This window comes from Pseudochaenichthys georgianus, chromosome 23 (assembly GCF_902827115.2).
Source record: "Pseudochaenichthys georgianus chromosome 23, fPseGeo1.2, whole genome shotgun sequence".
Classification (NCBI taxonomy): Eukaryota; Metazoa; Chordata; class Actinopteri; order Perciformes; family Channichthyidae; genus Pseudochaenichthys; species Pseudochaenichthys georgianus.
This window is the reverse complement of record NC_047525.1, coordinates 3127769-3155144: the sequence shown is the minus strand read 5'-3', so window position 1 is coordinate 3155144 and position 27376 is coordinate 3127769. Positions and strand designations below refer to the sequence as shown.

The 27376-nt window shown below is 47.5% G+C and overlaps 1 pseudogene; it reads right to left on the bottom strand.

The window, feature by feature from the left end:
* LOC117439365 (dynein axonemal heavy chain 9-like) overlaps positions 1-27261 on the bottom strand; it is a 58781-nt pseudogene extending 31520 nt beyond the window's left edge.
* Between the last annotated feature and the right edge of the window lie 115 nt (positions 27262-27376).

Here is a 27376-nt window from a genome sequence, read left to right as displayed (position 1 = left end):
TGACACAGAACTCCTCTAGTACCCTTGCCTTTAGTGTCAATATGGTTGTTAGACAGTAAGTTACTGGTTATGCGTCTTGCCACCAGAGTAAAGAAAATCTTTCGTTCCATTTTCAGTTGGCAATGCCTCTAAACCATGGGTCGGCAACAGGCTGCCCGCCATTGTTGGCCCGCCAGCAATAATATTTGGCCCGTAATTTTGAGAATCAAAAATAAAATATTATTTTGAGATTTGTTTTTATTTCTTTTTTTACAACATAGGACCGAGAGTCGCACATCAGGGTTTCTATTAGCTGGTAATTACCGGTTTTTATCTGGTAAAATTCATTAAAAACCGGTAAATTAAAAACCTGTTGGTCAAAATGTCTAATTAGGGATGCTCCGTCATTATCGGCCGATATTCACTCTTAATAGTTTGATCGGTGCTCTCTATAAAGGCCGATCAGGAGAGCTGGATCTGATCGATATGGACATAAACGCGAGTGAAGTATAACCGGATCCGAGAGAGATCAGATCAGCTGCTGCATAATCACCTGAAGCCCCGCCGACTGTTGAGCGCGCTGCATGAGAAACTGACGGGCTGTCAGGAGAGAGGGAGAGAGAGAGGAAAAGAGAGGATCCATTTCTCCCGTGTTATTATCCAAAGTTGATGTAAACTTTTGAATAATGTACTTCATCTACAACAAGTAGTTTGTTTGAATGTAATAATGATGTTGTTTGTTGTTTGTGGAATCATTTATTGAAAAATGAATCTGAACTTTTCGATCTGTTACGATTATAAACTGAAGCAATATAAAAATGACGACGAGGCTTTGCGTCTTTCACCAGCCAGTGTGAGGAGCACACTGCTGAGGATTAACCCCGGCAAGGCTGCAGGACCTGACAACATTCCTGGTCGTGTGCTGAGGGACTGCACAGAAGAGCTCACAGATGTCCTCACATTTTTAACATCTCCCTGAGCCAGGCTGTTGTCCCCTCGTGCTTCAAGGAAACCAACATCATTCCAGTGCCAAATAAGTAATCTCCATCCTGCTTCAATGACTACCGGCCCTTCGCACTAACTTTCACCATCATGAAGTGCTTTGAAAGGCTGGTCATGAAGCAGATCAAATCCACCCTCCCCCCATCGCTGGACCCATTTCAGTTTGCCTACCGAGCTAAACGGTCCACAGAGGATGCAATCTCCTCCGCTCTCCACCCAGCCCTCACACACCTGGACACTAAGGAGGACTCATATGTTAGAATGCTATTCATAGACTTCAGCTCAGCATTCAACACTATCATCCCCCAGCAGCTTGTACAAAAACGTACAGACCTGGGCCTCAGCCCCTCTCTCTTTAACTTGTTGCTGGACTTCCTCACAGAGAGACCACAAGCTGTACGGGTCAACAACAACACCTCAAACACCCTCATACTGAGTACGGGGGCCCCCCAAGGATGTGTGCTCAGCCCCCTTCTCTTCACTCTGCGGACCCACAACTGCAAACCCAACTTCAGCTCCAACCACATTGTGAAGTTTGCAGACGACACTACTGTGGTGGGTCTCATCAGCCACAACGATGAGACTAACTACAGGATGGAAGTGAACCAGTTGGCCCTGTGGTGAACAACCTCTTCCTCAACCTGGAGAAAACAAAGGAGATAGTTGTTGACTTCAGGAGAACCCACCGTCGGCCCCCTCTCCCCCTGACCATCAACGGCGCTGCTGTGACGCAGGTGACCAGCACCAAATTCCTTGGGGTGACCATCACTGATGACCTCACCTGGAAAATCAACACCACCGCACTAGCGAAGAAAGCCCAGCAGCGCCTGTACTTCATCAGGAAGCTCAAGCGAGCCGGAGCATCACCCCCCATCATGCTGTCTTTTTACCGAGGCGCCACTGAGAGCATCCTCAGCAGCTGTGTGGTTTGGAAGCTGCACCGCCGCCGACCGCAAGAGCCTGCAGCGCATAGTGAACTCTGCCCAGAGGATCATCGGTGCCTCACTCCCCTCACTACAGGACATATACAACACCCGCCTCACCCGCAAAGCTCTCAGCATTGTGGGTGACTCCACCCACCCCTCCAACAGCCTTTTCAGCCTCCTGCCTTCAGGGAGAAGGTTCCGCAGCCTCCGCTCGAGCTCTACCAGGCTGAGGAACAGGATGCTGAACTCTCTCCCCTCCCTCCCTCCCTCTCTGACATCTCTCCCCTGAACTCTCCACCCTGCCTCCCACCTTTCCCCCCTGCCCCAAATGGTCCTGGACTTTAACCCCCCCCCCCCCACACACACACACACACACACACACACACACACACACACACACACACACACACACACACACACACACACACACACACACACACACACACACACACACACACACACACACACACACACACACACACACACACACACACACACACACAACCTTCCCTCATCCAGCACCAGTCACTTTTCTGCCCATCTCTGCTGCTACTGCACTGTCCTTTGAACATTTTAAATATATTATTACCATTTTAAATGGTATACCCCATTTATCTAGGCCCTTTTTGTTTTGTTTTATGTATATATGTCACACTGTGGGACTGCGGGAAACGGTATCTCGAGATTTCTGGATGTATAACACATGTAGTAATTTTGACAATAAAGCTGACTTTGACTTTGACGTGCCTGTCTGTCTTTCTGTCTGTCGGTCTGTCTGTACATGCATGCATTCATCAAACATATTTTCACTGCAGCTGCTTTGGTATATTTTGTAATGTTCCATATCACTGAACTGAACAACTAAATGGTTCAGGGACCATTTTTAAAATGGTTCCCTGTGTGTCAAACAACTGAGTTTGAAATATTACTGTTGGTTTATGAGGCTTTGATTAGTTTAATCTCCACGTAATCTCCTGCTATAGTGAAGCCAGACCTCTCTGATCGTCCCAGCCTCAAACTGAATATGGAGAAGCATTTACATACCAAAGATTTTGAATAAATTCCTTCAAAACTTGGCCTGCTTAAACTCTCACTTTTTTCAAATACAGGCTCAAAATGTGTCAGTCTTTTATTAAAGCAAATGTGGGGCTATTTATTCCTATAATGCACTGCACTGTAACTGAGCTGTAATTTCAATGCCTTTGTACACTACTTTGTCATTTGTTTTAATCTTATTTAAATGGCTTTTATCTTTAATTCAAACCATTTGAAATATATACGTAAAAATGTTTTTATGAGAGGTGGCCGATTTTGTTGGCAGCTCCTGTGATATTTGGGGAGGTAGTTTCTTCTTTTGCAACCTCTGGTACAAAGAAAACGGTATCAATATCGTGAAGAAAACATGATTTTAGTTGTTTTCTCAAGTTGTGGATTAAAGGATTTGACACACAGCTCCCTGGTCCATTGTTGAAATAGGAGCTGGTGGCACACTGAGAGCTTGCACCATCTGGTGAAGTGTTGATACCCGGCCGCTTATCCGCCCATCAAAGCCCATTGTCTCTGCTTTGTTCAGGCTTCAAAGGGAATATTGGTCAGTCTGGAAAAGCGCACTGTGAAACGCTGCAGAATGCTAACAGGCTCTGAGAGGCAGGTATTCATCTCAGTGCAGTTCAAACTTTGTTATGGAATCCTGCAGAATCATGTGCAGGGGAAGAAACGAGCTGCTGGCCAAGTGCCCGGGCTGATTCTCCTAAAAGGTTCCGCTAGTGGTGGGTGTACATAATTATTCAAATAAAGATCCTGAGAGCACTTCAGATGCTTATTAATAGAGGAGAAGCTTGTTATATCTCTCACAGGCTCCGCCCTCTACTGGACTCTATGGGTACTCTCTTACCCCGCAAGCATTCTCCCACTGAGACTTCTATAGACGTAGCCGGCCCTGGGCGGGCCTACCTGAATGCGCGCGCATCACACCGTATAAAAGGAGGCCTCGCCTCCTGACTATCATCCTACACTTTTCTCTTCAGCAGCGGAAGTGATTCCACGAGAGACTGCGACGTTTGAAAGAAGAAGAAAGAGTTATCATACCTCCAGGGAGTCGCCACTGCTAGAGACCCGGGCCTGTCCTCACCAGGTCAGAGCGATTATTGGGCCGCAAGGCCGAATAAGTAGCTTGGTCCACGGGCCTTGCCCCAGGCCCGGTTCCCCCAGGGACCGGTGCTCGGTGGATTCACGTGATATAGGGTCGCCCCTACTTCATCACAGGCCGCCACCGCTGCCCGCCGTGTGATGTCCCTGGGATATCACGCCGCGTGGCACTTTCCAAAGAGGATCGTGTTGATCTCCTGGGAGCCCCCATGTTTACGGAAGGGCTCTTTGGATCGATCTCCTTGCTCACGGGATGAGGATTAGTCGCAACGTAGCTGCTTCTTGCCCATTCCCAGAGGAAGAAACACTGTCCTACACTCCCCGCCCCTGCTGTAAACCCCAGTATAGGGAGCCAGCAGGTGGGCGTGTGCACGTGAGTGGAATAAACCGAGTGCTGTCAAAGCACCGTGCGGGTTCAAGAGACGCTATTGCCGGCGTGCTGTTGTCAGAAAACACACTTTGCCTAGTATAATAGCTCCGATTAATGCATTTCACCGTTGCAATGGGAAATACAGCGTTAATACGTGGGCGCGCGGCCCTTGTGAGAGTGGCCGCGGTGCGTTCAGGGACCCCCGCAAGAGAACGGTGGTTTACGTTTGTAAACTCTAGTTCTGGAGGGAGGTGTGTGTGTGTGGGAAAAATGCATTCAGTAAAGACTATTGCATTTATCCCAGAGTAAGAGTCAGTTCTCTCCACAATTCCACTTTCCCCCATAATGTCCGTTTCAAAGAGACGGCATTGTGACGGCGCGCGCGGCCCCCCTCCCCCGAGGGCGGGCCACGGTGCGTTCAAAGATCTCAGTAGAGAGGTGAGACGAAGGGAGAGGTGCAGGCACGGAGATCACGTGCCCGCGGCGCCCTCCACCTCTTCGGCCCACCCCGTGGAACCGGCGTGCCGGCACTCACGGGGACGGGTTTTCCGTCTTTACGGATCTGGCTGGCGGGGGGAGAACATCTCTCCGTCCGGGACGAGGGGGTGAATCCCGCCTCCTCCCTGTATAATGCACAGATCACTACGTTTTCTAATAAGAATGGGGTTGATCTGTATCCAAATCTAAGTGTATTTTGTTTCCACAAAGCCTACACTTAGGCCTACACACAATGTTAACCGTACAAATTCCCCATTCGCTGCCCCAGCTGTAGCTCCTGTAAAGGAGGTGGCTAATGGGCGTGCGCAGAGAGGGATGAACCGCAGGGAGTGCTATCTAAAGGAGAGCGCTATGCGGGTACAGGGACATTATGGCCGGCGTATTGCTGTCAGAGAACACACTACGCCTAGAGCAAAGACACCAATGCAGTTTACCCGTAGTGGTAAAGGCTGCATTATGGCGGAGTCCGCACACACACAAGAGCGCGTGGCGGTGCGTTCAGGGACCTTAGTAAAACACACTACGCCTATAAAGACTCCGATTAATGCTGTTTACCGTAGTGGTGAGAACAGCATTAGGGTGGAGCGCGCACTCACACAAGAGCGCGCGGTGGTGCGTTCAGGGTCCTGAGTAAATAATCGGCCCTTTCTGTGTCAACCCTCCAGGGGCAAATCTTCCCTTCGCGGGGAGTTTTTGCGGTGGAACGGGTCACCAGAGAGTATCACAGCTTCATAGCTGCTGCCCCACAGCTGAGGGCCTGTTCATTAACACAATGTTCTGGGGAATGGAAACTCAGCTGTGTGCTAACAAGGTGGAGGGACAGGAGGACGCAGCGTCCCACTGCACCACATGTCTATACACTGTACCACTGTATCACATGGACTACTGTCTTGTGGGTGTCCCACACTCACCTCTTTTTATGGGCATGCGAGAGGTAAATCTGTTCTCCCAGGAGACGGCCCCACAGCTGAGGGCATGCCCTTTAACACAGTGTTATGGGGAATGGAAACTCAGCTGTGTACTATCAAGGTGGATGGACAGGACGCTGAAACGGGCTATTCACTCCAGTTCTGCAGCGTCCCACCCCCTTTTATGGGCATGCGAGAGGTGAAGCTATCCTCTCGAGAGGGGATGAGTTTCCTCTCAGCAGAGATTCAGGCTCTGGTGCAGAAACAGGCTGTGTCTGTTGTGCACCATCAGCGCAGGGAAGAGGGTCTTTATTCCATATACTTCCTGGTTCCCAAGAAGACAGGGGAATTCAGACCTATTCTAGATCTCCGCGGCCTGAATGGCCACATTTCCCGCAGGAAATTCTGCATGCTAACTATGAAACAGTTACTGGGGCTGGTGCAGCCAGGCGATTGGTTCACCACCATCGACCTGAAAGACGCGTACTTTCATGTAGAAATTGCTCCAAAGCACAGAAAGTATCTGCGTTTTGCCTTCCAGGGAATAGCCTACGAGTACAACAGGCTGCCGGTCGGCTATTCCCTATCCCCACGCACATTCAGCAAATGTGTGGCCACGGCGCTTCAACCGCTGCGCGCACACGGCATGAGAGTTTTCTTTTACATAGACGACCTCATAGTCATGGCCGGGTCACGGGAACAGGCAATGTTTTGCACAGCACAATTGATCACACACCTAACCAGAAGAGCACCCCCATACCTCACCAACGGGCGGTGTATTTGGGTGTGGTGCTCGATGCAGGCACGTTGCGCGCCACCCTGTCAGAGAGCAGACGTGCGTCCCTTCTACAGGGGGTACGCAGACTGCGACAGGGGGCAACAGTGACAGCTTTTACTGTCATGCAGACGCTGGGTCTCATGGCGGCTGCTCACATGATGGTCCCGTTAGGGTTACTACATATGCGCCACCTGCAGAGGTGGCTCTCCAGCCTGAGCTTGGATCCCAAGAAGCACAAGCGGCGGCTGGTGACCATACCCCCCTCAGTGAGGGGCAACCTCTGGTTTTGGGGGTCCCCGGATCACCTCCGGAGGGGGTCTCCACTGGGACAGGTGACCTCCTACATCACAGTGTTCACGGATGCATCCGGAACAGGATGGGGAGGGACCTGCCTGAAGAGGGCTATAGGTGGGCGCTGGGATCTAACAGAGTCTCGACACAGCAACCTCCTAGAGCTACGGGCGGTAGTGTTAGTCCTCTAGCATGTCAGGCCCCTAATTCAAGGGAGGCATGTAATGGTCAGGAGTGACAACAGCACCACAGTGGCTTATATCAACAGGCAGAGCGGAGTCCGCTCCGCCGCCTTGTTGACCACAGCGGAGAGGCTGTGGTTATGAGCTTCAGAGGTGGTGTTAGCCCTGAGAGCCCTACATATCCCGGGACTGGAGAACGGGGGAGCCGACCTCATGTCGAGGGGCGGCCCCCTGCCAGGCGAGTGGGTGCTTCACCCGAAGGTGGTGAAGCAGATCTGGGCCCAGTTTGGGAGAGCGGAAGTGGATCTGTTCGCCAGCCGGCGAAACAGCCACTGTGCCCTGTGGTTCTCCGTGGCTCGGAGCGACGACCCACCCTTGGGGGTGGACGCGTTTGCACACGAGCCATGGCCAAGGAAGCTGCTCTACGCCTTTCCACCGCTGCGTCTCATTCTCCCCCTCCTGAGGAGAGTGAGGCGAGAACGTCTGTCAGTCATCCTAGTGGCTCCGGATCGCGTTGGGGCGCCGTGGTACTCAGAGATGACACAGATGAAGGTGGGCCAGCCCTGCGCGGTTCCTCAGTTCTGGGGGGCGATGTCTCAAGAGGCAGGTGCAATCGGGGCGTTACCCACTCTCGGCCGTCCTCTCCAGGTTTGGCTCCAGAGAGGGACATGTTGAGACAGGGTGGATTGTCTGATAGTGTTATTCAGTCTATCCAGGCAGCTACAGCTGGATCCACCACAGCCTGTTACAGGCCAAAGTGGCTAGGATTCCAGCGATGGTGTGAGGAGCGGAGAATAGAGCTCCTATTTTGTGAGTTAGGCTCTATTTTATCCTTCTTACAGTTACTGGTGGACAGAGGGCTTGCGCATTCAACAGTGAAGGTGTATGCAGCAGCCATCTCGTCCTGCCATGAGGGATTTGCGGCAGGTCAGCCTTTAGTCAACCACTGATGTCGCGGTTTTTACAGGGGGTCAGGAGGCTGCGCCCAGTAGTGCACGCCTCCACCCCACAGTGGGACCTGCCCCTAGTGGCTCTGGCCTCGGGGCCGTTTGAGCCTCTGGAGCTCTCCTCTCTGAAAGCATTGTCGTGGAAAACAGCTTTGCTTCTTGCCTTAACGTCAGCCAAAAGAGTGTCCGAGTTAACTGCTCTGTCGGTGCACCCGAGCTGTTTACAGATTCGGGGTGACCGGAGCGGCGCGACACTCAGACCGAACCCCTCCTTTGTGCCCAAGAGCCTAAGGAGTGCGTTCAGGTCAAGGGCTATTCAGTTAGGGGGTTTTAGGCTTCCCCCCCATGTGGGACCAGGGAAGCTAAACTGCACCTCCTCTGCCCGGTGCGTGCGCTAGCATGTTATGTAGAGCGCACGGCTGCCCTTAGACGCACCGAACAGCTGTTCGTGTGCTTCGGGGGCGGGGTGATCGGGAAAGCTCTGTCCAAGAAATGCCTGGCAGGCTGGCTCTGCGAGTGCATTGCACATGCCTACGGACAGGCAGGGAGAGCCTGCCCCACGGGGGTTCGTGCACACTCCACACGGGCTGTGGCTGCGTCAACAGCCTTATTCAACGGTGAGTGTGGAGGATATATGCACAGCGGCGTCTTGGTCGACGCCAGGCCCCTTCATAAGGTTTTATCTCTTGGACATGGCGGGCGCTTTCTCCTCGTCTGTACTTGCGGGGGCAACACAGGACTGGTAGGGGGGAGAGGGGTTGTGGGTCAGTTGGCATCTGACCCCCTCCCCGGACGTAATGCGCCTTCGCTGTTCTCAGGCCTTCGGAGGGTCCCGGGAGGGGCGGGGGTGGCGCACTGGGCCCTTACAGGGCTGGAGGGCTGCTCTCCTCCTGCCGAGAGCAGGAGGGGGGGGAGCCCTCCACACTTTAGTCCACACACTCGACACAGGGTCAGTGTTGGAGTGTGGGGCAGGGGCTCTGGCGCTCTCCCTGTTATCCTTAGGGATTCAGGGAGGCAGGCGTGTAGTTAGCCCTTTCGGGGCCGAGGGGGCTCTCCCCATCCAGGGTGGGGGGGTCCCCCGGCACTGTTTTTTGAGCACACTTTTTGCGAGGTAAGCGCAGCAGGGTGTGCTCTGTCAGCCACAGCCCAGATTTCTCCTCGGTTACAACCGGGTTAAAGGAGAAGGTGGGGCAGCAGCTGCTGACCATAATAGCCGGTCAGGGGCAGTAGGGTGGAATATTGTTGGACGACAGTGCGAGTATACATCGCGGCTCCACCCACTGTACCCATAGAGTCCAGTAGAGGGCGGAGCCTGTGAGAGATATAACATCGGGTTACGTAGTGTAACCCTTGTTATATTAGCACAGGCGGAGCCCTCTACTCGGGGCACTGTCTGTCCTATTCCGCTCGCTGAAGAGAAGTGTAGGATGATAGTCAGGAGGCGAGGCCTCCTTTTATATGGTGTGATGCGCGCGCATTCAGGTAGGCCCGCCCAGGGCCGGCTACGTCTATAGAAGTCTCAGTGGGAGAATGCTTGCGGGGTAAGAGAGTACCCATAGAGTCCAGTAGAGGGCTCCGCCTGTGCTAATATATCAAGGGTTACACTACGTAACCCGACGTTTCTCCTAGACAGTTTATCAATTAAAGGAAAAATAAATGTTTTCCCCTCACCGATGGATTTTTGAAACTGTACTTATGTTTGATTTTGAATTGGTTTAAAGGGAACTGGAATATTTAAAAATGCCAAACAACACTCGCTATGCTAGATGTTGTTCCTTATCACCTTTTTTCAAAGAGTGAAGGTATTGGCATGCTTTGACAAGTAAAGGTTCTCTTAACCAGTTTACCAAACTTTGATCACCAAAGATTGTCCGATGATAACCGATGTCATTATTTGACAAGGTTAAGCTGTATTAAACTCAGATAAATCAGTTTGAAGGGCGGTGTCTTTTTGTCTCCTTTAAGACCTCTACCATCGACGAGTGGATTGACACTGTTTATGATGACTTAAGATGGATAGGATCACTTTTGCTATGGAATATCTGGAAAAAATGGATAATGTATGTTACACCAGTACGACCAGCATTTGTCCAAAGAGGATGTTTGTGTTTTTTTATTATAATTTTTTCTATGCCCCCCTTGTTTGAGTATCATCGAGGTGCACCCCCATAACCTCGGTCATGTTCATACTTTATTTTATAGCATGTTTGAAGGTCAGTGAGTCCTGCCTCTGTATTTCCTACAAAATATGTAATACTTCGATTAGTGCTTTCATTGTAAACTACAGAAGGCTAAAAGAGAATATTGATATGATTTGTCAATGATTGTATGGACTTGAAATTAAAGTAGAATAAAACAAAAACAAAAATATATTTAAGTAATAGCTCACGACAGGCCGTGGTATATGCTCATTATATCACAGCTAAGGGGGGTAGTTCGGCCCAACGAACATATTAGACAGATCGATGAGCGTTGATCGATTATTTGGCTATTTATTTACATTCATTTGTATGTTGCCATTTATTGTGCACCCACACCCGACAGGCAGATCAAAAATAGTCCGTTGTTACTGTTTGAACTACGTAGCAACAGTAGGAACTGCTTCTATAGCGTTTTTGCGGACCTTTTTGATTACAGATTTGAAAACATCGTTGCTTGCTTTAAAAGTAGCACAAACCTTGGGAAGTAGCTAGATACCCCTGCCCTAATGCCAAAGTAACTGGCAACTGAATATTTTTTGCCGTTTGATGTCTATGTCTGGACCGTTGCGTAAAAAGGACGGTTTCTGCCCCGTTACTTCTCCGTTGTTTTTCTTGTCCCAGTTTGGCTGAAAAGCAAACTGCATGCAGTTTGCTTTTCAGCCCAACTGTATAGTTAAATCGACCGGGCTTCTTTCTGCAGATGTGAGCGTCCTTAACAACGGTCAATAAGTCCTTGCTGCACACTTTGTTAGTTAGTTAGTTTCGTAACGGACGTAATGTAACAGTTGTAACGGTTGTAGCTTTTCTCAGACGCGGAGAGATACTGACTTGTTGTGAAAAGTAACTACAATTCTACCCGTGATATACGCTCATTATATCACAGCTAAGAACCAATCCGATTTCTTGATTTGACTTGTCCGATATATATATATATTCGGGCTGTCAGTCGATTAAAATATTTAATCGCGATGAATCGCATGATTGTCCATAGTTAATCGCGATTAATCGCAAATTAATCGCACATTTGTTATCTGTTCTAAATGTACCTCAGAGGAATATTTTTCAAGTTGTTAATACTCTTATCAACATATGAGTGGACAACTATGCTTTATGCTAATGTTTATTATTATTTGAACAATGACAAATATTCTCATGAATATTAAACACAACAACCTCTGAACATTACAAATATTTGCCTCAATTCAACCTGGAACCTCTCTCATACAATAATACAATACAAATGGTGTGGGTGTGTGTGTGTGTGTGTGTGTGTGTGTGTGTGTGTGTGTGTGTGTGTGTGTGTGTGTGTGTGTGTGTGTGTGTGTGTGTGTGTGTGTGTGTTGCAGCATCTGATATTTAAGAAGTGTGTTACATTTGAAAATGGCAGAAAGTCTTGTTGCAATTTCCAGATATTAAAAGAGGTCCTTTGAGTTCCTCTGGTAATTATCAAATAGTAGCAGTTAAGTGAATACTGTTCAAACAATACCTGTGTTTGTGTTTTATATTGATTTATCTGTTTCATCCTTTCATAAATGTGAGGACTAAAATGGCGGTAGACAAAGGACTGTTAAGGGTTTTATTGCTGTGGGGGAGCTGGAGCAAGACCCCACTGTGGTCTCTGGAATGTGGGGGGATGTGTGCATGTGTGGAGGCTGCAGACATAGGAGACAGTGAAATGTCAGAGGTGTTTGTTTGGGATGACCGGAAAAGATGACCAGTTAAACTCCACCCCTTCCTGTTTCTGTTGGGATGAAAGCCTATTCAGCCTTTTGCTCTCTCTCTCTCTTCTCGCGCCGCTCGGACTGGAAGGTCGTGGCGGCCTGTGGGCAGGGGCCAGGAGTGGGCCTACTCCTGACATTATACACATTTCTGATATGGTTTTGTATGGTAATGTATTGATTGTATTGCATTGTATATTACCATTAAAGTGGATTATTGTTTAATGGTTAATTGTATGCTCTGGACTCCTTCCCGTAATATAACCAGCTTGTTTAGGGACGCGCGGAGATTTGAAAAAGCGGACTAGTTGTCCATTCATATCTCCATCAGTGTGTGTGTGTGTGTGTGTGTGTGTGTGTGTGTGTGTGTGTGTGTTGGATCGTTGGAGCCAGAGGCGCGGGAAGGTATTTTGAGTGGGGGTGCTGAGGTGCTGGACTCCAGTGAACACTATTACGGGCACTATAGAGCACGCACAAAAGCACTCCCCACACGCAAACACACAGTACACCCGCGACTGTTACAATGAAGGCTCGATAATCAGCTCACGGCATATGAGGTAAAGTGGGGGGTCCGGGGGGATGCTCCCCCGGGAAGATTTGTTTTAAATATTGAAGTTGAAAGCATCAATCTGGTGCACTATGAGAGCAACATTAAGAGATCTATGGATACATCTCTCAACACCCAGATGAAACACAACTGTAAGCAGATGTATTCTTGTTTTACTGCCATATAGTATTTCATAACTGTTTTTCCTTTATTCTCTTATTTTTTTTATAACGATAATGATCATATGAAAGTGTGCCGTGGAAATAATCTTTTCAATCATTTGTGACCAAACCGTTTGAGACCCACTGAGATAAGTTAACTATCTAAACACTCAGAGTCCTTTAGCTCACCTGAGCCTCAGTCTGAGAGGAGAGCTCTCCTCCAGCTTGTTGTGGAACAAACAGCTCCGTATGTCCGTTAGTGTAGCTAGCTATCCAGATGCTAACAACACGGTCCCTGCTGCTGGCACCGGTCCCTCTCTCTCTCTCCCTCTCTCCCTCTCTCACACACACAGACACACGCACACTAAATGCGTAATTTCCACACACACACACACACACACACACACACACACACACACACACACACACACACACACACACACACACACACACACACACACACACACACACACACACACACACACAGAGAGCCGAGCTTGAATGACACAAGTACACTTTTATTTCCATGCAACTCTCTGATTGGTCTGGTGTCTTACCTCTGTTGCATTCACTGAACACGGGACATTACAGTCCTGTCGTCCTCTCTAGTGTCATGATGAGGTTCACGTAAAGCACGGTTAATGTATTATAGTATTGAGGTAGAATTGTCCGGGGCTACAGAAAAAACATTCGGGGCAGGCCAAAATATTATTTTACCAACAATGTGGAATTTATTGGCTACATATTACACATATTATGCACAGCGGGAGCAGCAATAACCGTCAAATAATAATTCAGACAGGGGAGCTCCGCACCCCCTGCCTGCCGCTAGGGGGTGCTGCAGCGCCCTCAGCACCCCCCTTCCCGCGCCCATGGTTGGAGCTATGTGCAACTCAAGGCATATGCTCGAACGGGAGCTGCCTGGACGCTGCAATCATGTTGCGCACTATCTGTGCTGAGTGTGCTGACTTTTCGTACAATGTCCCACTGTCTGGCTTCCTGCATAAAGTCAAGTGCTCGGCGCAGTTGTGGCGAAATGTCGCTCCTCTGTTTTCATTTAAACAGCTCCTTATATCCGTTAGCGCAGCTAGCTAGCACCAGATGCTAACAACAACAACAATACACGTAAGGTCTCTCTCTCGCTCTCTCGGGCCACACATACACACCCTCCCGGTCCTCCCGATGGCCAGTCGGTGCCTGCCGGTGAGCGTGGAAGTGTGGTCTGCTGCAAGCGGGCAGCAGGAGCGGGGCTGTCAGCATCAGCTTGTAGATGGTATTTTAAACTCGATGCTCTCTGAAACTACGGGGCGGCCGAGGAAAAAAAAAATACACAAAATGTTGTTTGCGTTAACGCGTTATTAACGCGTTAACTTGACAGCCCTAATATATATACATCTGGTATCATAGCCTTCTGTGGCGGGCTATATGACACTAAACTCATATCACAGTTTTATTTTTGATTTCTTTGTCGTGACAGTGTTTTGTCCTGGAATAACAAAAGTAGTAGGGATATTCTCTCCTAAATATGATTGTACCTCTTTGACTCTATTTTCAATGTCAGGGAACATATCTTAAGAAAGGGAACCATGATAAACAAGTGGATGTGTTTAGCTACAAACAGAAATTAAAGAAAGGAATAGGCCTGCACGTGTTTTGGGATGACTGTCCCATGATGTAGATCATTCTGTAAATATAATGTGTTTCACTCTCAGAGTTTACAGCCAGTCTCTTTGAGTAGTGAGTGAACAGTATCCTGAGCTGTAGTGGTTGACCAATATATTTCTGTATAAAAAAGACACATGTGGACTGTGAGAACGGCTCAGATGCGCCTTTGGAGATACAGTAGTTCAACCCCTCGCGTCACCTCTGTGCTCTGTGTTGATGGAGCCATCAACCTGTACACCATGACACCTCCTCCCCCCCCCTTCATCCTGCAGCACCTGGACTCATGCAGTGACTACACCAGGATCCTGTTTGTGCACTGCACCTTTTCTTTGCCTAAATCCTACCGGCCCACATTTGTAAGTGTTCCGGCCGAGCCCAGCCCAGTGGGGTGTGGCCAGGGTTGGGTTGTAACGGAATACATGTAACGGCGTTACGTAATCAGAATACAAAAATCGAGTAACTGTATTCAGCTCGCGTTACATTTGAAAAACGAGTAATCTGATTACAGTTACTTTCGTAAACCTGAAGTGAATACATTTTGGATTACTTATTAGAATTATTGGTGGAAAGATTTCCTCACAACATTTGATATTCATTACTAAAGGTACAGCCGAATCATCACAGTGGAAAACCGCGCAGATGGACCAAAAAGGGGAGCGTTTGAAAAAAATGTGCGGGTCCGCTCAGTAAAACAATAACAACGTAACATGGAGGAACAAAAGTCTGCGTTTAAATTGTGTGTGGGTGTGTGTGTGTGTGTGGGTGTGTGTGTGTGTGTGGGTGTGTGTGCGTGGTTAAAACACATCAGCCACACCGCTCTTTAGCCTTTCTAATGATTCTGAAGGTAAACACAGTGAACGGCGGTGCGTGAACGGCGGTGCGTGAACGGCGGTGCGTGAACGGCGGTGCGTGAACGGCGGTGCGCGCTCCTCTTCTCAGAGGCTGAGTGTTGTGCGTAGACGGCTCTGCTAAGATTGTTCCCTAGTTTAGGTTTCATGTTATGTGTTTAGATAGGTTCCTGTTTTATTTTGATAGTCTTGTCTACCCTCATGTGTCTAAAGTACGTTTCCTGCCTTGTCTGTTTTCCCACGTGTGACCGGACGTCACGTCTCCTCCCTCTGTGACACTGCTTGGCACCATGCCAGCGCACCTGCTATTTTGCGCACCTGCTATTTAAGTGGAGGAGACACATCTGCTCCCTCCCCCTCCGCTTCTCCTTTGTGGCCGCGTGGATTGTTTGGCGTGGCAGCTCGCGCATCACACTCTCTACCAGACAGGTAAAACATCTTGCATTTCTGTCATTTATGCATGGGCACGAGCGACACCCGGCTTGACACTACTCTGTCTTAGCGCAGCTGACGCCCGGTGCGTTTGAGGAGGATTGGCTCCTCCGGAGGTTCCCAGTCTTGCAGTGTTGCAACTATTGGTGAGTTGCCGTTGTCTGCCGTATTCTCACCTTCAGCTTGGTTCCTCTGGTGTACTGACTGTTATTCATGTCACAGTGGGATTTGGCCGTGGGATTGTTGGGTCTCTCTCTCCCTTCCCTGTGGGCTCTGTGGCTGCAACTGGCCGCACAGGCTGGTATGTATGAATTTCCCCATGGATAACTGTTAATTCAATAAACTTAAGTAGGCTATTCACCAGTCATTTTAAACCTCTTTCCAGGGGTGCCATAAACATGCTCCCTTCCTGGTGGGCTCTGTGGCAGCGCCTAGCTGTAAAAGTTGGGACGCCGTAACCACTCTCCCCACCTCTCGTCATCATCCCCCCCCCCCCCCCCCCCCCTACCTGCTGTTTTGGCTCGGCGAGCTCTCGCACCGAGTTGTCATATAATAGACAGGCCCTGACTACTCCGTGTTGGACTGTCACCAGGGCCGTTTTGAGGTCGCGGAATTGCAAGGACACTTATTGTTTAGTTGATTTCTTTTGATTAGCTGTTTTGTGCATCTCATGTTTTGAGTACATTCATAGTATTTTGTTATTTTCTTCATTTTCTTTTGTTAACGTTTGGTTTAATTAGTTTACTCAAGTCTTTGTTGTTTACGGTTATTTAGATTTGGTTTATTTTAGTTGTTTTCCTTCTTGTTTATTCATCTCCAACCAAGTTTTATAATCTTACTGATTTTTAACTGTTTCTCTTGTGCCGGACAGGTGCTGTGGTCTCGAGGCGGAAAAACCCAATCCCTGGTGGTGGTGTTCTTCACGTGTCCGTTTTGTTTGATGTGCAGTGTCACGGGTGATTTTGATTTGACCCCTTCCTCCCCGTTTTGTTAATTGCCGCCGTGGTAAGCCCCAGCACTGTCCTTCTCCCTCCTCCCTGGAGAACTGTTATAACATTATATTGTGTACTATTAGGAATATAATTATGTACCAATAAAATAACAACTGCTGTAATATCCTTTATACTGTCTCTGCCTGTGGTGTTCAAACGAACCTGATTGCCTTTTATTAAATTGTATAACTTTAGTTTTTAGTAATTTCCTGAGGGCGAAACTCCCCCAGGTGGCGTTGTCAGCAAACCAAGCATTCTACATGAAAGCCACACCGCCACACACGGTTGTGATTGTCTAATTGTCTTCACCTGGTGTTGTCTGTCTAGTATATATAGTTCTCGTCTTCCCCTGTCTCGTTGCCAGATTGTCTTGTGTGTTCCAAGCCTTCCAGCGTAAGATCCTTTTGTCATTGTCCATAGAGTTATCGTCCATAGTGTTAGATTAGTCTATTAGTAGTTTTTATTTTGTTGCTTTATGTATTCAGTGTGTTATGACCTGTCTACATTAAAACACTTTATTTTTGATACTTTGTTTGTCTCTGCATCGTGCATTTGATTCCACGCCCTTGGACAGCCCTAACAGTACAATCTGGCCAAAACATGGAATTAGCAGATGCAGAACCAGTTAAAACAGCGATACGACTTCAGGGCGAACGTCTACACCATCATGAGGAGAAGTTCTTTGTCATACACCGGGCAGTGAGGGACCTGGCGGAGCAGCAACATGGACTCCAAGCCTCGGTCAACACCCAAATCAGCGACATGGGGGAGGCGGTGCATCGTGTGCTGGCACGCCTGGACGCCGGTGCCACTGCTCCGGCATTACCTAATGCTGCGGCTCATCCTCAACAGCTGGCAGCCCCTCCTACTACAGCGGCGCCGCTTCCTGGATCTCATGCTGTCCCGTTGCCTCGCTTGGCCCCTCCAGATTCGAGATCCGGAGATTCCAGTGACTGTAGATCCTTTCTGACTCAGTGTGATCTACACTTTAAGTTAATGCCCTACATATATAGCTCTGATAATGCTCAGATTGCATTTATCATTTCTCATCTGTCCGGCCGTGCGGCTGCATGGGCTATGGCGGAGTGGGAGAAAAATTCTGCTTGCAACTCTGTCTCTCAGTTCATCCACTCGTTTAAAAGAGTGTTTGCACATCACACACCAGCTGTAGAGAGCGCACAGAATTTGACATACATTCAGCAAAATCAACGCCGAGTGGCGGATTATGCAATTGAGTTCCGCACTATGGCTATTGATTGCGATTGGAATTATTCAGCGTTAAGGGACATATTTCGGAACGGACTATCAGAGAAAATTAAGGATCATTTATTGCTTATGGATCCTCCCACAGACTTAGAAAGTATGGTAGCGGCTGCTATTAAGATTGACAATCGCATCTGTGAGAGAGATAGAGAAAGAAAGAAGACTGCCGTTTCGTCCAGCGGAACCAGAGGGTTCTCAACAGCTGTTCATCCTGTCCGGAGGACATAATTCGGCCCGTCACCTGCTTCAGAGGCCACAGCGCCCCCCATTGACTCGGAGGAGCCGATGCAGCTCGGCAGGGCCAGAATCTCACCGGAGGAACGACGTCGCCACCTAGTGGAGGCAAGATGTTTCTACTGCGGTCAACAGGGGCATCAACAAGCCATGTGTCCAGTAAAAGAACAGGCTCACCGGTGAAAGGGAAGACACTGGTGAGCCAATCTGACTTTTTTGACTTCCCTCCACGCACATTAACTCAAGTTATGCTATGTGAAGGTAACCAGGTTATTGAACAGGGGGCACTTGTAGATTCTGGAGCCGATGAGAGTTTTTTTGGATAAAGAGCTAGCTCTTAGGCTTAACCTGACGTTGACGCCATTACCTTCACCGTTAAAAGCGAACGCGTTAGATGGGCGCCTACTATTCACAGTGACTCATTGCACCACACCTGTAAAAATGACAATCAATGACACTCATGTTGAGAACATAGTTTTTCATGTGTTTAAATCAGCTCAACACCCGATCATTTTAGGTTACCCTTGGTTACTTTTGCACAATCCTGTCATTGATTGGTGGTCAGGGAAAGTACAAGAGTGGGGAATGTTGTGTAAACAGAAGTGTGTACACGATCAGAGTAAGTTGATACTGAGGAAGATCTCCACTTCTAAAGCGGACTGTCACAACGAACTTCTTTCTGACTATTTTACTGATTACCCTGATTTATCAAAGGTCCCCACATGTTATCATGATCTAAAGGAAGTCTTTAGTAAAGCTAGGGCGAGTGCACTGCCACCCCATCGGCCTTATGATTGTGCTATAGACTTGTTGCCAGGATCCACGATTCCCAAGGGCCGTCTGTACTCCCTGTCAGCTCCAGAAAAGGGGTCCATGAAGGATTACATCGACACCTCACTCAAGGCAGGACTCGTCCGACCGTCTTCCTCTCCTGCCGGAGCGGGCTTCTTCTTTGTGAAGAAAAAAGATGGTTCTCTCCGTCCCTGCATCGATTACAGTCCACTGAATGACATCACGGTAAAAAACAGATACCCCCTCCCTCTCATTGACTCTGCTTGTGACCTATTGCAGGATGCTAAAGTGTTCACAAAACTGGATTTACGCAACGCTTATCATCTGGTAAGAATAAGGGAGGGGGATGAGTGAAAAACTGGATTTAATACCCCAACAGGACATTACGAGTACCTCGTAATGCCTTTCGGGTTAACTAACGCCCCAGCAGTTTTCCAGGCGCTGGTCAATGATGTACTCAGGGAGTTTTTTAACGTGTTTGTCTTTGTGTATTTGGATGACATTTTAATCTTCTCTCCTGATAAGGAGACTCATGTGCAACATGTCCACCAAGTACTACAGCGCCTACTGGATAATCACCTATTCGTAAAAGCAGAGAAGTGTGAGTTCCATGCATCAACTGTCTCATTCCTGGGGTTCATCATTTCTCCTGGACAAATCCTGATGGATCCTGCAAAGGTCAGTGCAGTGGCAGACTGGGCCACCCCCACCAATAGGAAGAAGGTACAGCAGTTTTTGGGCTTTGCTAACTTCTACAGACGATTTATTAGGAACTTTAACTCTGTTGCTGCTCCCCTTCATGCACTGACCTCACCAGGGGTTAACTTTGTGTGGGGCCTCAGGGCCGAGGAGGCTTTTAATGAGTTTAAAAGAAGGTTTGCCACGGCTCCCATACTGACTGTTCCTGATCCTCAACGACAGTTTGTTGTGGAGGTGGATGCCTCCAATGATGGGGTGGGGGCCATTCTCTCACAGAGAGCGGCTGGGGATCATAAGATGCATCATTGTGCCTTTTTGTCTCACAAACTATCTCCCGCAGAGAGAAACTACGACGTCGGAAACCGAGAGCTGTTGGCAGTCAAGATGGCTCTGGAGGAGTGGAGGCACTGGCTTGAGGGGGCGCCACAGCCGTTCTTGGTTTGGACCGACCACAAGAACCTTCAATACATCCGCAAAGCTAAGAGGTTGAACTCACGCCAGGCCCGGTGGCAACTTTTTTTTTAACCGTTTTGACTTTACATTGTCTTTCAGACCTGGGTCCAAGAATGGCAAACCTGACGTCCTCTCACGCCTCCATGACCCAGAGCCCATGGCCAAGGATCCAGAGCCAATCCTTCCACTCTCCCGTGTGGTTGGGGTGGTGACATGGCCTATAGTAGATCAGGTGAAACGTGTCAATGGTGAGGGGCCGAAACCTAGTGGCTGTCCATTGGACAGGCTATTCGTGCCTGAATCCATGCGGTCACAGGTTATTCATTGGTCTCACACATTACTGCTCACTTGTCATCCAGGGGTCAAGCGGACCGTATTTGTCGTTCGACAGAGGTTTTGGTGGCCTTCCTTGGTAAAGGATGTCTCAGAATATGTGGCTGCCAGTGTAGTTTGTGCCAGGAACAAGACGTCATCAAAATCACAGATGGGACTGCTGCAGCCTCTCCCCGTTCCCAGCAGGCCCTGGTCTGACATTTTGTTGGATTTTGTCACGGGTCTTCCTCCATCCAAGGGTAACACCACTGTCCTCACTGTAGTGGACAGGTTCTCTAAGATGGTCCATTTTATTGCCATGCCAAAGTTGCCGTCAGCTAAAGAGACTGCTCAGGCGTTATTGACTCATGTTGTCCGTATTCATGGTATTCCCAGAGACATTGTGTCGGATCGAGGTCCTCAGTTTTCCTCCAGGTTCTGGAAGGAGTTTTGCACCCTCCTGGGAACGTCCGTCAGCCTCACCTCAGGTTACCATCCCCAGTCCAACGGACAGACGGAACGGCTGAATCAGGAGCTGGAGACGTGCCTGCGCTGCCTGGTTTCTCAGAACCCTGCAACCTGGAGCGAGCATCTGACATGGGTGGAGTAAGCACGCAACTCTTTGCCCACCTCTGCTACCGGTCTGTCTGCCTTTCACTGTGTCTTTGGCTATCAGCCTCCTCTATTCTCAGAAACTGAGAAGGAGGTGGTGGTGCCATCTGCTCATGCCTTAGTCAGAAGATGCCACCGTGTCTGGGCTGCAGCTCGTCGGGTCCTCCTGAGGAATTCGGCTTGGATGAAGATGGTGGCGGATCAACGGCGGCGGGCGGCACCTACATACAGACCGGGGCAGCGGGTGTGGTTGTCCACAAAGGATCTGCCACTCAGGGTCTTGTCAAAGAAGCTCGCTCCAAGGTTTGTGGGTCCATTTCCTGTCACTAAAATAATCAATCCTGTATCTGTCCGTCTCCGTCTGCCCAGGTCACTACGGGTTCATCCAACGTTCAATGTCAGCCGAATCAAGCCGGTTCTGGACAGTCCCCTGGTTCCACCCTCCAAACCCCCCCCCCCGTGTTGTTGATGGCAGTCCGGTGTACTCTGTCAAACGTCTCCTGTCAGTGAGAAATCGAGGCAGAGGTCGTCAATTTCTGGTTGATTGGGAGGGCTACGGTCCTGAAGAACAGTCCTGAGTCCCGTCCAGTTTTATCGTGGGCAAAGACTTAATCGAGGACTACTACAGATGTCATCCGGAGGTCCCAGGGCCGTCAGGTGTCGTCCCTAGAGGGGAGGGTACTGTTGTGCGTAGACGGCTCTGCTAAGATTGTTCCCTAGTTTAGGTTTCATGTTATGTGTTTAGATAGGTTCCTGTTTTATTTGGATAGTCATGTGTCTAAAGTAAGTTTCCTGCCTTGTCTGTTTTCCCACGGTTGTGATTGTCTAATTGTCTTCACCGGGTGTTGTCTGTCTAGTATATATAGTTATCGTCTTCCCGTCTTGTTGCCAGATTGTCTTGTGTTTTCCTAGCCTTCCAGCGTAAGATCCTTTTGTCATTGTCCATAGAGTTATCGTCCATAGAGTTAGATTAGTGTATTAGTAGTTTTTGTTTTGTTGTTTTATGTATTCAGTGTGTTATGACCTGTCTACATTAAAACACTTTATTTTGATACTTTGTTTGTCTCTGCATCGTGCATTTGATTCCACGCCCTTGTACAGCCCTAACACTGAGTTAACCCTCCCGCTGCCTCCTGGTGCTGCAGAGATTTCATGAAGTGAAGGAGGTTTTCCTTCTATAAAACAGCTGCGGGCAGCAGATACTGTGAGAGTCACAGACATGAATACATAGATCAAGGCAGACTGGTGCACACACTCTCCTGTTTTGCCAATCCGGTGCATAAACAAATATAGCTCTATACCCCTGGCCGAAATGTCCTTAAAATGAAATCCGAGTTCGACATTTTAATTAATGTCCTGCCAACACTGGCAGGACAGAAGGCGACACGCCCGTTCTAAGCCATGTCCTCACATCCCAAGCTGCATCCCCAAAAAGTTTATTATGTTGTTACAACAGGTTTCAGGGGGAGTGGCTGTACGGCTGCACCCGTAGGATAGAAAAGGGAGAAGTGATGTCTGACTCAGAGGTCGCGCGGCTGTGGAGAAGAACGTGTTGCCCACATTCTGTTACTGAGTTTAGTTAGCTAGCAGCTTTATTGTTTTGGGTGCAGTCACTTTTGCCTCCACTTGCTGTTCAAATAAATGTTGAAAGAAAAAGTTAATCTGTTTACAGTTCTGTTTTATATGGGTGTTGAAGAAGAAGAAGAAGAAGAAGAATTGGGAGGGATGAAACCCTCTTTAATGGTCACACATGCAGAGCACACAGCACACACAGTGAAATGTGTTCTCTGCTTTTAACCCATCCTATTACCAGGAGTCTAGTACTAGGAGCAGTGGGCAGCTATTGTACAGCGCCCGCGGAGCAATGAGAGTGAGGGGGGAAGGGGGATGTCCGGTGCCTTGCTCAAGGGCACCACGGCAGGGCAGGAGGTGAACTGGGACCTCTTCAAGTAGAAGTCCACACTCCAAATAGGTCTGGTCGGGGACTTGAACCAGCGACCCTACGGCTCACAGTCCAAGCCCGTACTGACTGCCATAGATTTAGTCCCTAATTTTGCTCTCAAAATGGACCAGATTGATGCATTTAACTCCAACATTTAAAAAAAAATCTTCCCGGGGGAGCATGCCCCCGGACCCCCGTAGAGGAGGTGAGGTCCACCACCTGCCCACACCCCCTGTTAAATTGTCTCACCCACATTGAGGATGTGTCCTACGCCCATGTTTTATTCCATGCGTCAAGTCAGGCAAATTGAGTCCAGATGTTATTGCATCAATGATCTGTTAACATTAAAATCACTAAATATATGCTGTAACTATTTTGCTGTAGGCAACTCAAGGGCTCAGGTAATGTGATTACTATATGAATAATTGTCCAAAATAACATAAAATGCATAGGGTTTTTTGTTAAGTAACATACTTTCGTCGCCGGCCGGCCGATACATGCCGCACATTAAGTGGGCCTGTCTGTCAATTAATCCCCGGGCCACTTTTCCCCCCCAGTCCGCGGAGGAGGACCAAGTCTGATGAAGAAACCACCTAACTGCATCTGTGAGCCCATACTGGGCTCAGCTGTCACAAACAAATGATGGTCCTGTTTGACTTTGTGTTCACAATAAAAGTGTAGTTTCTTAGTGAATGTCCTGTATTGGTCTTTAATCTGAAATCAGCTTTTCATTTTCTTCTTGCCCCTCTGAGAAAACGGTGAGGCAGTTGTGTCCTTCAGGTATGTCCTTTCCTAACAGAAATGACAAGAAACATATGACATTATTGCAGAGCAAGTGTGTTATTTATGAAACGTTTGTTTAATGTATTTTTTAAATGTTAATGTGTTTTTTAATTCATCACTTTGTACTACAAAGATAATCAGATTATGAAGGAACAGTCTGCAGTTAATCAACATTAAAATATCTTATTAAATAATATTCAACTGCTCGGTTGTCTCACTGCAAGAACCACTTTTACCACGTCTTTTACAGACAATATGTAGAGACAAATGGTAGCAATTCTCACAATGTAAAATAATAATTGCCTTAAATACATTGAAATGTGAAAGCTGATTATAGTTGTTACTTTATCTATTTAAACCGGAACGTTTCTCGATTATTTGTACCTTTGAGTCCATGCTGAAGTTCACTGATCTTAGGAATAGGTCTGTCTCTCGTGGTCAGCGTCCTCTGGTCTGCCTGCATTACCTGGAAACTTTAAACAAACAGATATATATATGTAAAGTAACAATGTGTTGGTCACAGACTTTTTTACATGCAAATGTCATGTGATAATCTTTTTGTTATCCTTAAAGAAAGTGCTGGATATCAAAGCCCTTACTGTATCTTATCAGTTGGATTGTGTATTATTGTATAGTCCTTTTTATTTTAGAATCGTTTTTCATGAGACAGTCAATTTAAATATTTGTCCTATGCCATATTCACATTCATTTGTAACACACACGTAGGGGTAAAAGACAAACATCTTCAACACATGTAATGCAATGAATAAGCTTCATTGTCAGAGAAGCACACATAACGTCATATCTAATATGTAAACAAATCATTTCCTTGTCCCTAAAGCATTGACTGAGCTATTTTTCGCCCTCAAATGCAGGCATTAAGTTACATGTTCACGTTCTGCTGCCACAATAAGTCGGTTTCTCCAGTGTAATGATAATAAAATGCTAAGTAAGTATTGGTAATAATATTAATAAAAACAACAACGTTTGGGTTCGTTCGTTTAATATGATGAACGTTAACCAGTAAGCTTCAATAATCAACTCCAGCTAGTTTCAAACCATATTGCAATATCTACGTCAACGTTATTTCTGGAACCAACTGGAAATGTGAGATTCATATTTTTCAGATACACAGATCTTATAGTGAGGTTAATCTCATACAGTACTCTGCTCTTCAACACTAATGTGACGCTAGCTGTCTGCATCGTCGAGCATAGCTATTTTAAATTAACAATAACAATGCATACAGTTACCTAACTAGCAAGCTAACTAATGTACAAGCATGACCTTATTTTACCAACCTCACAGAGAAGCCTTATGTTTTAAAGTATAATCCTTCTTAATGTTTTACACTTCTCCATTATGTTTCAACTTGTATGCTACGGATAGCATCGTTAGAACAGATGTAGCTTCGTCTCACTTGTTAGCTGAATAAAAAGACAAGTAAGAAATAAAGTGCTTGAATTTCACTTACCGAATAAACTGCATTCATGGACGGTCTGTTTGAACCGCGATCCGCGAGCCATACGATAAGTGCGATATTTCAATGAAGAATACTCCACCAGGCATCAACACAACAAACACTTCGGAGTAGCAGCCTGGAGCTAATGAAGCTAACGGGGCTAGCAAAGAGACCACTGACTTCCGTTACATTAGAATGACATCCGTTACATTAGAATGACTTCCGTTACAGCAAGAATCCCCTCACAGACACATAGGTGAAACACATGCACATTCCCTACTGAGAACCTTTCAGTAAAATGTTTTTCAGGAGTGTGTGTGTGAGGTTAATTTTCAGTATTGTGTGTGTGAGGTGTTCAGTAGTGAATGTGAGAGGATTTCAGTAGTGTGTGTGTGAGGCTTAATTTTCAGTAGTGTGTGTGTGAGGTGTTCAGTAGTGAATGTGAGAGGATTTCAGTAGTGTGTGTGCAAGGCCAGATGTTTTCAGTAGTGTGTGTGTGAGGAGTTCAGTAGTGAATGTGAGAGGATTTCAGTAGGGTGTGTGAGGCTTAATTTTCAGTAGTGTGTGTGTGAGGCGTTCAGTAGTGAATGTGAGAGGATTTCAGTAGTGTGTGTGCAAGGCCAGATGTTTTCAGTAGTGTGTGTGTGTGAGGAGTTCAGTAGTGAATGTGAGAGGATTTCAGTAGTGTGTGTGTGTGAGGCTTAATTTTCAGTAGTGTGTGTGTGAGGTGTTCAGTAGTGAATGTGAGAGGATTTCAGTAGTGTGTGTGCAAGGTCAGATGTTTTCAGTAGTGTGTGTGTAAGGAGTTCAGTAGTGAATGTGAGAGGATTTCAGTAGTGTGTGTGTGAGGCTTAATTTTCAGTAGTGTGTGTGTGAGGTGTTCAGTAGTGAATGTGAGAGGATTTCAGTAGTGTGTGTGCAAGGCCAGATGTTTTCAGTAGTGTGTGTGTGAGGTGTTCAGTAGTGAATGTGAGAGGATTTCAGTAGTGTGTGTGTGAGGCCAGATGTTTTCAGTAGTGTGTGTGTGAGGTGAGTTTGAATGTTGGCCTACACGGCCCTTCATATGTTTCTGTAGTGTGTTTTCATTGATCTTGAAAAGGCGCCAACATAGATGTTTTGACTGGAGTCAGCTAGTAGTAATATATGTTGTAATTTCAATGGTTACTCATAGTACATTTGGAATGTTTTTTTAACGCTTTTAAGTATCTGAAAATGCTGTTGCCTGATGCTGGAATGAGCATGGTTTTGAGTGCTTTTGTTGTGGGGTATTTTCCATGATTTGTAGAATAACACTTCAGTCGAGTGCAACACAAAGCTACCTGCCTCTACCTCTGCCTCTTTGTGTTCTGATACAGAGGTTGAGTTTGTTCTCGCCCAGGTTCCCCTAGGCCTAAGGCCAGCAACATTTACCTTGAATGTGAATTGTGATGCTAAATCGGCTACCCTTATTGTTATCTATTGTGTATGACGTGATAATGTATAGCTTGATGAAGCAACAGCGAGTTAACAGTCATTTAAAAACAGCTTAATCTCTCAGGCTGTTCAGCAATCATATTGTTGAGATTCCTGAGTCTGAAAGGAAGCTTCTTACCTGTCTGTCAGAGGAGTGATGACTAATCGGGGCGTGTTGCCCAGGTATTCATAAGAGTAGAGGAACTGGGCATCACAGATGTTGGAAAAACAATGTTTGTCCTTCTCATCTCAACGGTGTCTCAGCTGGGAGAGCCACACAAAGGCCTGAGAGTTCTCCACCTTCAAAAGCAAGTGAAATGCAGAGGGAGGAACAGAGAGCGCCACAGCTTTAAATAAAGCCAGAAATAATCAGAGCTTTCCCACACTCTAATTATGCTAATGACATGCGTCGTTGAATATACAGCCTGCATGATGCATACAGGACATGTTGTCTGCCAGATGTATCTCCCTTGTGAGCGATCATCTTGGCCACCACGTCCCTGGCATGGACGTCGATGGTGCAGATCGTCATGACCATCTGCCGATCGCCCAGCGTAAGCTGCCCAATCAGAATGGAGATGAGGGTGTTGAGCTGGGACACCTGCTTCCTGTGGAACTCCTTCATGGCGTTATCATAGCCCTCCTCCAGACGCGAAAAGGCCATGCCCACCAGGGTTTCCGCTAGGATTTTTTCTCGCCGTTCAAATGTCCGGGCAGAATTTATTTTACCGGACTAATTTGAAACTTACCGGTCATATTTCAATAATAATAGTTGTGTA